The sequence below is a fragment of the Tachyglossus aculeatus genome, chromosome X4 (assembly GCF_015852505.1).
Source record: "Tachyglossus aculeatus isolate mTacAcu1 chromosome X4, mTacAcu1.pri, whole genome shotgun sequence".
Classification (NCBI taxonomy): domain Eukaryota; kingdom Metazoa; phylum Chordata; class Mammalia; order Monotremata; family Tachyglossidae; genus Tachyglossus; species Tachyglossus aculeatus.
Window position 1 is genome coordinate 43,207,086 of NC_052098.1, and position 14,796 is coordinate 43,221,881.

General features: G+C 43.1%; 1 protein-coding gene and 1 non-coding gene across 2 annotated transcripts in view; one reads left to right on the forward strand and one right to left on the reverse strand.

Moving 5' to 3' along the window:
- DTWD2 (DTW domain containing 2) overlaps positions 1-14,796 on the forward strand; it is a 175,912-nt gene that overhangs the window by 135,987 nt on the left and 25,129 nt on the right. The window lies entirely within an intron of this gene.
- On the reverse strand, positions 6,953-7,090 carry LOC119948318. Its single transcript, XR_005456723.1, has one exon. It is a non-coding gene; the product is annotated as a small nucleolar RNA SNORA7 (small nucleolar RNA).

The window sequence follows — 14,796 nt, forward strand, 5'->3', positions numbered from 1 at the left end:
TGAAAAGACACTATTCTCAAACTTTCCAACTCATTACTTACACAAGCATAAATATTTGTAAATTTCACAACACCATCACTTCCAGGTGTCATCATTTGTCAGTTTTATTTATTCTCTGCTTCTTTTTTTTACCATTTGAAGTGATTTTATCTTCTCAGACTGGCAATGATGAATTCTTGCTTTGGTTTTCTCAAACAAATAAAAGTTTGATGTCATTTTGGTAAGTCATTAGACAGAAACATTATTTTCTACTTGTGGTTATTGCTATTTGACAAATCAAGTGCATATCTAATCAGGTCCAACTTTCATAAACCCAAATCTTATTTTTTGAAAAGCAAGCATCCGTATGTACAATGAATTTTTTTAACGTGTTACTCTACCTCTTCATGTTTAATATCCTATAGATTTAAGGCCAAATGAAATTTGTAACTCAATGAATATGTGATTGTGTTGTAGAAGTAATGTCCCTCAAAAGCCATCTGAGATTTAGCGATATGCAGTACTTGATGGATTTCAAAAATGTATTCAGTATCATTTTTTGTAAGAATTAAAAACATGAAGCTTAGGAAGGGTTTTTTTTTTCATAAATCTACTTCACCAGCTTGCTCCGTGTAAGATCATATCTCCTTCCGTCTCCGGCATATGCTACTTGGTTGGTCCGCAGACCCCTAAAACTAAACATGTCCAAAACGGAACTCATCTTCCCTCCCAAATCCTCGCCTCCCCTGGACTTTCCTATCACTTTTGACACCACAATCCTTCCCATCTGTCAAACCTACGACCTTGGCATTATCTTTGACTCACCTCTCTTTGTCAGTCCACATTACTCAGGGACCAAATCCTTGCCCTTCTGTCTTTGCAGCATTCCCCAAATCCTCCCCTTCCTCTCCATCCAAATTGCCATCATGCTGATTCAGACACTTATCACATCCCACCTCAACTTCTGCATCAGTTACCTCACTGACCTTGTGTGTTGTCCCTCCCTTCTCCAGCCCATACTTTGCTCTGCTGCCCAGATCATTTTTTGAAGTCTTTGTTTTCCCCACTCCTCACAGTTCTTCAGTCACTGAACATTTCTCTTTCCACCAAGCAGAAAGTCCTGACCATTGGCTTTAAGATATTCCATCAGCTCTCTTTCTTGTACTCATTTGTGGGCTTCTCCCATTCAGCTGAGCCTGTACGCTTTGCTTCTCTCAAGCCGGCCTATTCACAGTGCCTCATTTTTGTCTCTTTCACTCTCTCTTAAGCCTTCCTTCCGGCCTGGAACTCCCTCCCACTTCACATCTGGCAGACCGCTCGCTCTTCCCATCTTTAAGGCTCTTCTAAAATTACATAATAATGAATGTCAGTGGTATTTTTTGAGCGCTTTCAGTGTGCAGAGCACAATGTACTAAGTACTTGGGAGAATACCCTACAACAGAGTTGGTAGACATGTTTCCTGCCCACAGGGAGCTTACAGTCATAAGTGCTGAGGGTGGAGTGAATATTAAGTGCTTAAAGGGTAGAGAAGCAGTGTGGCTTAGTGGAAAGAGTGGGTTTGGTAGTCAGAGGTTCATTCATTCATTCAGTCATATTGAGCGCTTACTGTGTGCAGAGCACTGCACTAAGTGCTTGGGAAGTACAAGTTGGCAACATATAGAGACGGTCCCTACCCAACAGCGGGCTCGCAGTCTAGAAGGGGGAGACAGACAACAAAACAAAATATATTAACAAAATAAAATAAATAGAATAAATAAATAGAGTAATAAATAAGTACAAACATATATACATATATACAGGTGCTGTGGGGAGGGGAAGGAGGTAAGGCGGGGGGATGGGGAGGGGGAAGAGGGGGAGAGGAAGGAGGGGGCTCAGTCTGGGAAGGCCTCCTGGAGCAGGTGAGCTCTCAGTAGGGCTTTGAAGGGAAAAGAAGAGTGATCGTGGCATTTGTTAAGTGCTTACTATGTGCCAAGCGCTGTACTAAGCACCAGGGTGGATACAAGCAAATCAGGTTGGACACAGTCCCTGTCCCACATGGGGTTTTAATCCCGGCTCCACCACTTATCTGCCGTGTGACCTTGAGTAAGTCATTTTACTTCTCTGTGCCTCAGTTACCTCATCTGTAAAATGGGGATTAAGACTGTGAGCCCCATGTGTGGCAACCTGATTACCTCGTATCTACCCTAGCACTTAGAACAATGCTTGGCACATAGTAAGTGCTTAACAAACACCATCATCATTATTATTATTATTATTACAGATCCAAGTGTAATAATAATGATGGTATTTAAACGCTATGTGCCAAGCACTGTACTAAACACTGGAGCAGCTGTAGGTTAGACACAGTCCTTGATGATATGATGATAATGATGATGGTATTTGTAAAGTTCTTACTATTTGTCAAACACTGTCCTGTGTGCTGGGGTAGATACAAGTTAATCAGGTCACACAGTCCCTGTCCCTCAGGGGCTCACAATCTAAGAGGGAGAACAGCTAATGGATCCCCATTTTACAGTTGAGGAAACTGAGGCACGTGAGTGTTAAGTGACTTGCCCAAGGTCACATAGCAGACCAAGGGCAGAGCAGGGATTAGAATCCAGGACCTCTGACTCCCAGGCATGTGCCCTTTCCACTAGGTCACGCTGCTTGTCTTGTCCCTTATCAGGCTCACAGTCTAATTAGAGGGAGAACAGTTACTTAACCCTCATTTTCTAGATGAGGAAATTGAGGCACAGTGAAGTTAAATAACTCGCCCAAGGACACACAGCAGGCAGTGGGCAGGGCCAGGGTCAAACCCAGATCTTCTGACTCCCAGGCCCGTGCTCTTTCCAGTAGGCCAATTTTCCAAATCCTAACGTTCGGAGGGCTACTGAGTCTCCTCCGGTCCTGAGATCTCCCCCAAGCACCCCATCTCTGGGACTGCCTCCCCGAGTTGGAACCCGCCTTCAAGGCCTCCATTCCAGCCTGTTTAACCAGGGCAAACACTATCTGTTTCCCTTGTGCCTGCAAACATTGCTGGTATCTGGTCCAACAAATTATTGATGACAGCCCTCTCCTCCAGGCTGATTAATCATCGCTCATGCTCTTCCCCACACCCACCACACTACCACTCTGCCACTTCAGCAACACCTGTGCCCTTGGATCCCCACCCAAGCACTTAGTATATTGCACAGCACACAGTAAGTGCCCAGTAAATACAATTAATTGATTGATTGATTGATAGTGTATTCTCCCAAATGCTTAGTACAGTGCCTTGCACACAGTAAGCATGCAGTTACTCTGTTTCTCGATCTCGTCTTTGTCTACATCCTCCTTATGGCCTGGAACTCCCTCCCTGTTCTTATCTGACAGACCACCTCTCTCTCCCCACGTTCAAAACCTTATCAAAATCACATCTCCTCCAAGAGGCCATTCCTGATTACTTTCCCCTTCTCCATCTGTGTTTTTCACTTCTGCAGCCCCTGTGCATTTGGATCTATACCCCTCATGCACTTGATATTCACCCCACCCTCAGCCCTTACAGCACTTACCTACATATCCACAATCGAATGTGTCTACTAACTCTAGAGTTTTATATTCTTCCATGGGCTTAGTACGTTGCTCTGCCCTCAGTAAGCACTCAATAAATACCATTGAATGATTGATAGAATGCCAGAAAAGGTGAGGAAGAGTTATTGATGATCATTTGAATGATCTAAGGTCATAGCTTTAGAAATGAAAGATGATTAATCATTAGCTTACTAGATTTTAGCAACAGAATTTAAAAGTTATTAGATTTAAGCAACGAACCGACAGCACTTTTTGAGGCCCTCTGACGTTTCAAATTCTTTAGTTTTAGAATATGTATTCCTATTATACACAGCTGAACCTATTTGTTAAATCAGGTATGCATTCAGTTCTACCGAAACACTATTTCAGAACACGCTTTGGATAGAACACGATTAGGAGGTTAGGGAAAGTGCTCCACAAATACGATTGTTTGATTGTCACTTGGCAATATGATGTTATTGAAGAAACCACTTGGAATGGGTGAGTTCTAGAGCATAACTTTTCCCTGTTTTGAGGAAGTGAGCATTATAGGAGAACGGGCTATACCAGTTATAGTTAGCTACATACACTGGTCAGGAATATCTTGCATTCAACTCTGCTTAAGTCGGGATAACTGTAATATTCCTTTTCAAGTTGTGCCGTCTCCTTGTCTGCTCTCATTTCATCACTTAAATCCTGTTTGTCAATCCAAACCGTAGTTTTGTCTCTGTCAACCATCATATGATTCTAGGACCTCAAAATCAGGACACTGAGCCATTTATTATTTTTTTAGTTAATTGTAATGAAGACTCAGCTATCACTACAGTTTGTTTTAGTTCTGGTTAAGGTCACTGAATTCAATTCTCCTAAATGCTAAAGAGGGTATAAATTAAATTTTAAGGTATCGTATCGAGCACAGTGCTTAAACCTTCACCTTTGGTCCTACACTACCTCTGACCCAAGTCCTCTTTCATTTAAGCCAATCCTTCGCCTCTTAAAACAAGTGCATTCTTCCCATCTCACAAACACAAGGACATTGTTTCAGTTATAATAATAATAATTATGGTATTTGTTAAGTGCTTACTATGTGCCAAGCACTGTTCTAGTGCTGGGGTAGATACAGGGTAATCAGGTTGCCCCACGGAGGGCTCACACTTTTAATCCCCATTTTACAGATGAGGTAACTGAGGCACAGAGAAGTTAAGTGACTTGCCCAAGGTCACACAGCGGACAAGTGGCAGCAGCGGGATTAGAACCCATGTCCTCTGACTCCCATGCCCATGCTCTTGCCACTAAGCCACAGATATCTAGAACGTTAACTCCATTGAAATGTAACCTCCTTGAGAGCGGGGAGACTATCTTCTATTTTATGTTCCTGAGCTCCTACTTTAGTATCTGCATACCGTAGAAGTTGAGTGAATGCTGATTACAATGGGATTGTCTTCCATTTCACATTATGTGGCTTACGGAAACATGAATTCATTTATTGGAGCAAGACATTGCTGTTGGTACATTTTGTACAAGTTTAACAAGAAATATTTTCAAATAGTGTGTTCAGCTAATGGATTTGGGGGATGAAAATTTTCTGAAACGTGAAAGTGAGTAGCAAGGGAAATGTGAAACAAAATGACCAGTGATGAAATTGAGCGTTGACCCACATAACTTATCCCTAAAATCAGGCAGTTCTCCTGAGAGACATTAATATATGTTGCCCTTCTTTTTACTCAGATTTAATGGGGATTTCTGGCTGGAAGGCAACTTTCAATGCATTTTTGCATTTTTGATGCTTGCATTTGCTTATTCCATTTGGAGACTAGGAGAAAACCATTAGGAGAGAAGACAGCATTTGTAAATATGAGCTGGGCTAATGCAGATTTTACAGGAAAACTGAGTTATTGTAAGCCTAAGAAACCAAATGCTGGAATGATCTAGGCTACTGTCATTAGATTGTAAGTTCCTTGTGGGCAGGGAATGTGTCTTCTGCTTCTGTCGTACTTTCCCAAGCACTTAGTATCCCTTTATCCTCCCTTGTTTTTTGATTCATATTCTATTTTTTTTACTCAGAAGATAATTCCCTGCTGCCCCTAGCTTGCTGTCCCACCCTGTCCTTTCTGATGGCATTTTGTCATTGATCCCCGGAGACATTTGCCTATTCCAAATTCCTACCACCTTCTATATCGACAACCCCCAGCAGAATTGCCACAGTCCCTGGCCACAAGAAACATACACTCTGAGGGAGACAAACATAAAATATTTGCAAGTGGAATGGTTAGAAATAAATTGAGTGGACATATATAGTGAGTGCTAAGGAAGGTGGAGAGAGGTTTGTAAGTATGAGAGTACTGCATCAGCCTCCTCACTGACCTCCTTGCCTCCAGGCTCTTCCCTCCAACTCCATACTTCACTCCACTGCCTGAACCATCTGTCTAAAAAAATCATTCTGCTCAGGTCTCCCCATTGCGCAAAACCTCTAATAGTTGCCCATCCATCTCTGCATCATGCAGAAACTCCTCATCATTGGCTTTAAAGCACTCCATGCTCTCTTTTCCCTAAAAATAATAATAATAACCGTGGTTTTTCTAAAATGCTTATTGCTTGCCAAACACTGTACTAAGTACCAGGGTAGATAGAAGATGATAAAATCCCACGTGGGGCTCACATTCTAAGTTGGAGGAAGAAGAGGTATTGAATCCATTTTACAGGTGAGGGAATTGAGGTACGGAGAAGTTAAGTGACTTGCCCAAGGTCACAAAGCAGGTAAGTGGCAGAGCCAGGATTCAAACCCAGGTCTTCTGACTCCTAGGCCCATGCTCTTTCCACTAGGCCTCACTGCTTCCCTACCCACCTTTTTTCCTTTTTTTTTGGAATTTGTTCACTGCTTACTATGTGCCGGGCACTGTACTAAGCACTGTGGTAGATATGAGCTAATCACTTTGGACACCAGTCTACTCACTGTTTCTCGCTTTCGTCTCTCTTGCCATCAGCCCCCTGCTCATGCCCTCCCTTCAGCTCGGAATCGCCTCCTCCTTAATATGTGACAGGGCACCACTCTCCCCATCTTTAAAGCCCTACTAAAATAGTATCTCCTCCAGGAAGCCTTCCCTGAACAATCTCTTATCCCACCACCCTATTCTCCCTCCCCTCGGCATCACCCATTCATTTCCAGATTATTTTGGTACTCACCTCACCCCGAAACATTTAGGTATATAACTTTATACTCTGTTGCTTCCCTAGTCTTGTTTTATGCCATCGAGTCATTTCCGACCCATAGCGACTCCGTGGACACATCTCTTCCAGAACGGCCCGCTCTCCATCTGCAATTGTTCCGTTAGTGGATCCATAGAGTTTTCTTGGCATATACCATTGCCACCTTCCACGCAGTAAACTCGAGTCTCCTCCCTCGACTCTCTCCTATGCCGCTGCTGCCCAGCGTGGGTGAGTTTTGACTTGTAGCAGATTGCCTTCCACTTGCTAGACACTGGCCAAGCTAGGAATGGAATGGGTAGGCCTCTGCTTGACTCTCCCTCCCGTAGCCAAGACTGGTTGAGTACTGAAAACTCTCCAGGCACGACCCTGAGAGGGGGTGTTGCTTCCCTACCTGTAATTTATTTTAACGTCGACCATCCCCCACTACACCATAAATTCCTTGAGGGCAAGGACCATATCAGCTGTAGTGTACCCTCCCAGTATGGGGGAGACTATAGGACAGGCTTCCTGCACATGGTAAATGCTCGGATTGGTCGAAGGGATGATAGGGCTCAGGGTGCTGGGAAATCGGTAAGGGCAGGCTCTTTGAAGGAGGTGAGATGTTAGGGATTTGAATATGGGAAGATCCGCAGTCTGTCTAATGTGGGGAGAGAGGGAATTCCAATTGGAGGGAACAGTGTGAGGCCAGAGTAAGGAGGCTGGAGAGTCAAGAGCAAGGTAGAGCTAAGTGGTTAGCTTGGGAGAAATGAGTTTGGTACCAGTGGGCCAAGAGAGAAGATGAATAGGGTGGCCAGATGGCAGAGAGCCTGGAAGCCAACTGTGAGACGTTTCAGTACTATGAGAAGAGACCCAAGGGGGAGGGTTTTGATGAGGGGAGAGATGTGGGCCCAGCGAAGCTTCAAGAAGATGATCCGTGCAACAGAGCAGGGGCAGTAGGGAGGCTGGCGGCTGGGAGATCAGCGAGGAGGCTAATGCAGTTGTCTGGCCAAGGCAGCACCAGAGCTTGTACTAGGGTGATAGCAGCCAGGATGGAGAGGAAGAGTACCGGAAAAACCAAGACGAGGGTTGAGGGCCATAGCGGGAGAGGGGGAGATTGACAGAGTCTACCAACTCTCTTGTATCATGCACTCCCAAGGACTTAGTACCATGCTCTGCACACAGTCAATGCTCAATAAAGCCCATTGATGGATTGATTGGTTGATTAGGAGAGAAGTTCCCGAAGATAGAGAGAACAAGAGAGGGAAGAAGGAAGCAGTTGGTTGCACATTAAATTCTGATGGTACTTGGAACTTCATCCCACATGCAGAGAACAAAGCCCCTGCCATGTTTCATCCCTAGAGTGAGCCTGATTCATCTTTAGGTTGATGTTCCTTTGCTCTCATTCCTTCTTTTTACAATTAGGATCTGCACTTAGCGTGGCTTGGGAAGCAGCATGGCTTAGGGGAAAGAGCACTGGCTTGGGAGTCAGAGGTCATGGGTTCTAATCCCGGCTCCACCACTTACCAGCTGTATGACTTTGGGCAAGTCACTTGACTTCTCTGTGCCTCAGTTACCTCATCTGTAAAATGGGGATTAAGACTGTGAGCCCCACGTGGGACAACCTGATAACCTTGTATCTACCCCAGCGCTTAGAACAGTGCTCGGCACATAGTAAGCACTTAACAAATACCATTATTATTATTATTATTATGATGATGATGATGATGATGATGAAAGGCTTCTTGGGTGAAACGTACTCCAGGGACTCTTAAGACTAATGGGGATTTCAACCAAGGAAGTGTCATGGTGGTGGATCCCAGTCTGGAGATGGAGATATTTTGTGGCCATTGTGTCATCGTGGCCATTTTTTTATGGCATTTGTTAAGCGCTAACTATGTGAAAAACACTGTTCTGAGCCCTGGGGTGGATACAAATGAATTAGGTTGGACATGGTCCCTGTTCTGCATGGGACTCATAGTCTAAGAAAGGTACAAAATGCAGGCAGGGTTTTGAGCTGGGCATCAGAAATTCAGACCAAACTAGGGCATCTGAAACACTCTATCCTCTTCTTCATTCTGTAGCTTAGAATTCGATGTATCGGTATTGCACCACTAATGTTATTTGCCACAGTCCTCTTAAATCACATTTCACATTTCTCATTTTATTCTTTTTTTAATTGAACATGAATATCATTCTGATTATGCCAAGCGGAGTCCTACGGTGCATCTGAAATGAGCAATCCATAGAGATTTCCTCATCTGACATAAGAAAGATGCAGAAATTCACCACATGTGATTACTGTAGCTCATCAATTTTAAATGTCATTTTCTTTGCTGGGAATTGGGAAGGGGTTTCAGCACAAAAAGGAATAAGGAATATGACACTTTAGGATTGCTTTGAACTTTTGGACTGCAATGACATTGACTAGTCTAGTTTCAGAAAATGTAAATATTTGTTTAGGTAATTGGTTCAAGTTTAATGTCCTCCATAGTAGCCTTAAATGGATTTAAACACATTCTGTAAGAATTTTTTTTAAAAATGGAATTACATTTAGAAGGTTTCTTTCTTGGATTTGTTTGAACTGTTTTTTCTGTTGAGATTATTTCATGCCGGCCAGCCCCAGCCGTGGCGGGAAGGTGATTACCTTGTGTCCCCTCCCGGACCTTCTCCTTCTCTGACTTTGAAACTCCTTCGCCACCCTTGCCATCTGACTTTCCCATCCTCCATTCCTGTCCTTGGCCCCCTGGCGATGCAGACCTAGAGGTTGGGAACTTCAAACCACAGAAATGACCACCAACAGTGGTAGTAGCAATGGCAGCAGTGATAGGAGCTGTTCAGAAACACATAAGAGGTAAAAAAAAAAAAAAAAAAAACTAGAAAAGCAATGTGGGTAGGGGGTGAACACAGGGGAGGAGAGTGTGCGGGGAAGGGAACTGAAGAGCCAGAGGAGGTGGGTAAATTCAAGATTCAGTTGGAACAGAAAGTCCTGGGCTGGGCAATAGGAAGGGGTAGGGAGATGGTGGTGGGGCATGGAGATCCGTGTGGGGAGGGGTGCTCCTTTCTAGTGAATCTGCAAATGCAGTGTCAATCTCCCCTCTAGACTGTAAGGTGTCTGTGGGGCAGGCAAATAACATTAGTGGTACAATACCGATACATTGAATTCTAAGCTACAGAATGAACCGCACCTGTTACATTGTACTCTCCCAAGTGCTTAGTGAGAAGCAGTGTGGCTTAGTGGAAAGAGCACAGGCTTGGGAGTCAGAGGTCATGGGTTCTGATCCTACCTTTGTCACTTAGCTGTGTGACTTTAGACAAGTCACTTTAGTTCTCTGTGCCTCAGTTACCTCATCTGTAAAATGGGGATTAAGACTTGTGAGCCCCACATGGGACAACCTGATTACCTTGTATCTACGCTGATGCTTAGAACAGTGCTCTGCACATAGTAAGCTCTCAATAAATACGATTGAATGAATGAATGCTTGGCACATAGTAAGTGCTTAACAAATACCATTATTATTATTATTATTATTACAGTGCTCCGCACACAGTAAAGGCTCAATAAATGCCATCGATTGATTGATGCAGAAACTTAGGGAGAGAACATTTCTGAAGGAAGGGATTTCTACCGGGCCGATGTGGAAACTGGTGAGAGGTTGAGGATGGAAGTGAAGGAGGGAAAAAGAATGAGAGCAATTCATTGAATCCATCCTGAACCTATTGGTACTTGCTACCTACTTGTCTCCACCATTAGATTGTGAGCTCCTCGAGGCCAAGATGATGTCTTTTACAACTTTTGTGCTTTCTTTACATGCTTAGTATCGTTTCTGGCACACAAAGGTGTGGAGCCAGTTTCGTTGATGAGAATGATTGGTTTCTTTCTGCAGGTCTTCTCCTGCGTCCAAAGATTCCTTGGGAATATCCCATACTGTGTAAAACGAGTTTTACCTCTCATTTGTTCAGAAGCTCTAGTGGATGGTCCTAGTCACCAGGAATTTACTTTTATCCTGAGTGGAGAGAGAGAGCAGGGGTTGAAGCATCCATGTCCCAAGGAGTTAACGGAGCCAGGCTCATGAGCCCAAACCTGTAGTTCTGAATTCCCAGTGCAGCTTGCCAAAAATATCTCAGCTACGTGCCTAGTACAGCTTTTTCAGCATATGTTAAGAAATGTGTTAATTTTTATTAAAAAGTCATAATCATATTAAAATGTTCACTTTAGCCACTAAGAACCAAAATCTTAGAGAATGCTGACAGACAAAAGAATTCACTTTAGAAAGCAACTTTGCTCTGAGTCTAAATATATTAGTGGTGGTCGTTGTCCCATTTTACCTTAGCTGTATTCATTTTCACTACGCTGGTAATATTTTCTTCCTAAAAAGTCTCAGGTACCAGATGTCAGAAATACCTCTCTGGGTTTTGAGCACATGGCCAGCTTCAGAATGCTAACTTGCTTTTGTGTCATCATTGTTTCGGTGTCACTATTTGGCACTGGGAATTGGCATATTTTTAAACATTAAATGCTAGGATGCTTTTGTAAGTGGGGCAAACTTAACTTAATCAGGATTGTGCTGCTTTTTCTATTCGAGTAGGTCATAAAAGTGGTGAATAGATTTTGTTGTAAGGAAAGCAGTTACATTTGTTTTTCCTTCCAGTCTTGGTACCTTACTTTCTTGAATGATTAAGAACAAAAGAGTCATTAGAAACCGAAGACATTTTGGGGCATCAAAGAAAAATATCTATTCACAGATATGACCTTCTGACACTCAAGGATTTCCTCTTTCTTCTAGGGTTTTTCAGTTTTCTGGTATTTGCAGGTAATTAAAGTTAAATAGCTGTGGCAGTGTGTGTAATTAAATTTTCTTTCTTTGTCTCATGACTCTCTTCACTAGAACCTTATTCTACTCTGTCAGAATTTCCTCACAGCACTTTCCTCCTGCATTAATTATTAAAAGAAGAGCACTGCATTAAATATTGATCTGTTGCCTGATATTCATTTCTGAAATATAAGCAGGGCAAGAGGTAATATCAGGAACCTTTCACTAGCTTTATCTTCTGTTAATAAACATACTGTGACCCGTAAAGAGGAGATTTTTCTAGAAAATAATTTGTCTATTGTATTTTTCTAACTGTTAACTACAGGCAGAGCGTATAATTATAATTATCTTTAAAATTTAAATTTAAATTATTTGTCTTGCATTTTCTACAAAATCCCCAACACCTTTCCAAGATTTTTTTAAAATAGGAAAACTACAGTCATTTTCCAGATTGACGTTATCGTTGCTTGTCCAGTCTGTTGTAGTGGCTTAAATTCAGCGGGATGGAATCTGATGTGCTCTTCTTCTTAGCCTTCCCTTTTTTTTTTGTTTTTGTTTTTGTTTGCCCCATCTGGGCTAATTTTTGTTGCAGGGATTTGCGCTGCAAAGAATAAGGAGCATGCACTGGAGCCCAGTGGAGAATAACAGGGCAATCTCTGCACTAAAGAAATTCATATTCCAGAATTTCAAAGTCCATTTCAGAAACCCAGACTCCCTCCAAAGGGCTCCAGTTTTGACAGGCTCATTTGCCATGTTTTCTCTTAGAAACAGAACAGACCTGGCTAAGAGTGAATAAAATGGAAGACAAGGGAGAGCAGTGCAGATTTTATTTACTTTGACTTGGGAGCATCATGTGGGACAGGGACTGTGTCCCACCTGATGATCTCATCCCTACCCCAGTGCTCAACACAGTGATCAGCACATATTAAGTGCTTAACAAATACAATTATTATTATTATGCATCGACCTAAAATCCTAACCTATCCTTGGCTTCAAACTCTCCACCAGCTCTCTCCACCTTACGTATCAGCCGTCTTTACCTGCTATTCTCCAGCTTCTGGCCTCCACTCTTCCCAATCTCACCTTCTAAGCCATTTCTCACTCTCAACTCACCAGCCACCAAGCCCCTGGCCCAGGCCGCTTGTCCGGTCGGCCTCTCCCCTTCCTCAAAGACGTAACATCGTATCTCTTCTAGGAAGCCTTCTCTAATTACTTTTTACCTCTCTGTGTAAAACCAGTAGCTCCAAACAGCTACCCTTTACACTTCTATATTTACACCCATCTTCAGCAGTTATGTATGTATGTATGTGCATTTAATATTTATTTATTCATTCATTCATGCATTGTTTATTCATTTATTAGATCCTTCCATAGTCCCCTGGTACCATTTATAACCTTTCTCACCATCCTGCTCCCATTGTGTGTAAATAATTTATGCTTGCTTGTCTCCCCACCTGAGTGCAAGCTCTCTGGGAGCAAGGTGTGTGACTCTGTTGTACTCTCCCAAGCACTTACTACAGTGCTCTGCAAACGGGAGGAACTCAGTAAATATCACCGATTGATCAAGGAGGCGCCATAAGCCCTGCCTGACATTGAATCCAATCGCTGCCAGAAAATCAGTTCCCTTCCCACACCCTCCTCATGCCATGCCATGCCATTCCGTTCCTGCCCTGCTCTGTTCTGAATACTTTTACTCATCCTCCAGGCTGCTGAGTTGGCTCTTCTCTTGACTGTCTACTTTCAAGCTCCACTTAAAAAAAAAAAAGTGACAATTGTGCCTTACTTTAGGACTGCTGAGAAAATAACAACAATAATAATCATGGTATTTGTTAAGCCCTTACTATGTGCCGGGCACTGTACTAACAGCTGGGGTGAGTTCAAGCAAATCGGGTTGGATGCAGTCCCTGTCCCATGTGGGGCTCACAGTCTCGATCCCCATTTTAAAGATAAGCTAACTGAGGCACAGAGAAGTGAAATGACTTGCCCAAGGTTACACTGCAGACAAGTGGTGGAGCCGGGAGTAGAACTCAGGATCCAAGATACCACGTCCCTCTTAGTTTGTGCAGCCTGCAGCAGAAGCCGACATAGAAAATAAGTCATTCCTTAACAAAATAGAAGGTTCATCTAAGTAAAATAAAGAGGAAATTGGGAAAGGTTCAAAGGCAGGGATTGTGTCTTTTTGTATGCTCCCAAGCGGCTAGTGTAGTGCTCTGAATAGAGTAGCCACTCAATAAAACTTAGTAATAATAATAATGATTGTGGTATTTATTAAGCACTTACTGTGTGCCAGGCACTGTACTAAGTGCTGGGGTGGATACAAGCAAATCGGGTTGGACACAGTCCCTGTTGCATGTGGGGCTCACAGTCTGAATCCCCATTTTACAGTTAAGGTAACTGAGGCCCAGAGAAGTGAAGGGACTATGTGCCAAGCACTGCACTAAATGCTGGGGCAGATACAAGTTAATCAGGTTGGACACAGTCCCTGTCCCATACGGAGATCACAGTCTAAGTACGAGGAAGTCGGACTTAATCCCCGTTTTACAGATAAGGAAACTGAGGCACAGAGAAGTGAAGTGGCCGGCCCAAGGTCCCACAGCGGACAAGTGGTGGAGCTGGGATTAGAACCCATGACCTTCTGACTCCCAGTCCCGTGCCCTATCCAATAGGCCATGCTGCTTCTTAGTAATGTTAATGAAAGTCTATAACAGTGACAGGTCAGATGCAAATAGGAGGGTGGTACAGAATGGAGGTTGAAGAGGTCTTTGCTTAGGATGATAAAGTAATAATAAAAGAATGGAAAGCAGCGTGGTCTAGTGGAAAGGGCACAGGGCTGGGAGTCAGAGGATCTGGGCTCTAATCCTGACTCCTCCACTTGCCTTCTAGGTGACTTTGGGCAAGTTCACTTCATCACTTCTCTGTGCCTCAGTTACCTCATCTGTCAAATGGGGATGAAGAATGTGAGCCTCATGTGGGATATGAACCGTGTCCAACCCTATATCTACGCGAGCACTCTGTTCAGTGCTTGGCACATAGTAAGCACTTAACAAATACCATTAAAAAATGTTCAAAATATTTAAAGCAAAGACACTTGTGGATTGAGAAGCAAAAAATATATATATTGAGAGGATAAGGAGATAACCAAGAGGGTTAATGCTTTTTTTCAGTCAATCTTAATTATTGAGGAGAATGTTATGGATATTCCCCATACCCAGTTAGCAAATGGGAAGCAGTGTGGCCCAGTGGAAAGAGCACGAGCCTGGGAGTCAAAAAACCTGGGTTCTAATCCCAGCTC